At 52.5% G+C, this 1,671-nt stretch overlaps 1 long non-coding RNA gene across 1 annotated transcript; it reads right to left on the reverse strand.

Annotated features, from left to right (window-relative positions):
- Positions 1-386: 386 nt before the first annotated feature.
- Positions 387-1,342, reverse strand: LOC127751782 (uncharacterized). Its single transcript, XR_008012240.1, has 2 exons — positions 1,147-1,342; positions 387-700 (listed from the first exon to the last, which is right to left on the reverse strand). It is a non-coding gene; the product is annotated as an uncharacterized LOC127751782 (long non-coding RNA).
- Between the last annotated feature and the right edge of the window lie 329 nt (positions 1,343-1,671).

Here is a 1,671-nt window from a genome sequence, read left to right on the forward strand (position 1 = left end):
CCGAAGAGTCCCCGCAGAGCGCGCCACGGGCCGCCGGGCTGGCCGCCCGCCCGAGCCAGCGCAGCCCCACCACACCCTAAAGGGAGCTGCCCGGTCCCGGCACTTCGGCCCTTCGAAGGACCAAGCGGCCAGGTAACGTTACGACCACGCATTGCGCAAGAGTGCAGTGCCCCGACGGGTAGCCAGTCCAGGCATAAGTGCAAGAGAGATGGGTGCGAGATGGCGGTCTCTCTCGGACTCGCGGTGCCGCTCGCTGCATCTCTGACCTTGCGTTCACATAAGACCAAGAGTCACGTGCACCAGGGGCCAACGGCCTCTCACTGGGATATTGAGCTCCAGACTGACCTGAATCGAGTCACTCTCACAGTCAACCACAAAATTCTCAGTCATATTTCATGTACTTTTATTATGTTTGAAAAAAATTCAAGATAGATTATACAGAAAAATGGTCAATCAGTTGGCGGGGCCAGTGGTGTGATGGCTCACTGGCGAGTGAGCATCTGCTTCTCCACGCACCAGTCTGTCATGCTGCACTCCTTTGCGTTGGCGTGGCTATTGCACCAGTAGCTGGGTCCCCAGGTGCAGCGGTTGGCGCCAACGATCGGCCTATTGCTTTCAGAGCCCTGCGGGGCGGCCTGGGAGAGAGCCACCAGTGCTAGCACCAGCACGAGGCAGAGGACGGCGGCAAGACGAGCCATGGCTGCCAACACGAGAAAGTCTTGGTTCAGGTTGGGTATGAGAAACTGCAGTGCAGCTGCAGTACATCGGGATCGGCAGCATATCCGACATCCGCGGTCTATGTTCTCGCCTCCCGTTTGCCCCGCTGTAAACTAGTCTGAACAGTTTTAGGTCTGGCAAGAACACTAATGAGAATGAGCTACATTCAGTGAGAAATGCAATATCGATAAATGGTCGATTGTCATCGGTCGAGGCGAATTCGACTCGACATCGATTCGGTTTGTCCACAAAATCGACGAAAATTCGAAATCGATGTCGACACTGAGACATACTGCGAGGTGCATGAGCTGCAAGGGTTGAAGGGGCGGAAAGGGTTTCAAGAGCGGAAAGGGTTTCGGGAGCTGCGCAAGGGTTGCAGGAGCTACGAGGGTTGCATGAGCTGAAAGAGAGGGCGAGCTTTGTCCTCACCTGAGAGAACGCGTTTGTATTGCTGTCGGTGGAACCAGAAGCGCGAATGGTGGTCTGCGCTTTGCCGGGCAGTTATATACAGCAGACTCGCGTCGACACGTTGACGTCAGTGCGAAAACGCCAGCGCTAAGTGGACAAAAGCATGTGAGTGACAGTGACGGCTGTACGGCACAGGAGAGGAGACGGGGGCAGGAGTTCCAAGAAACTTCCGACTCAAAGCAAGCTTTAACGACCACAACCATATTTCCCAAACACCTGCTCCACTGTGGCTATTTAAATGGTCGGGATGAAATAATATTAACGTAGCAATAATAACTGATACGGTGTATCCTATCGTTTTCGAGACTATCATCAACAATTGAACTGGAGAACATTTGTGACTCAAGCTGCAAGTCTGTGTTTCGCGTTGGTCAACAAAATATATGCGAGTACAACTGCATTCGGGAATGCGTTCAACATATTCAACACCTAACGTCCCAGGAATTCCTTCCCAAAACTTATTTTGTTTTAAAACAAACTAAAAAA

Source organism: Frankliniella occidentalis, unplaced genomic scaffold (genome assembly GCF_000697945.3).
Source record: "Frankliniella occidentalis isolate FOCC.00 unplaced genomic scaffold, Focc_3.1 Scaffold1016, whole genome shotgun sequence".
Classification (NCBI taxonomy): Eukaryota; Metazoa; Arthropoda; class Insecta; order Thysanoptera; family Thripidae; genus Frankliniella; species Frankliniella occidentalis.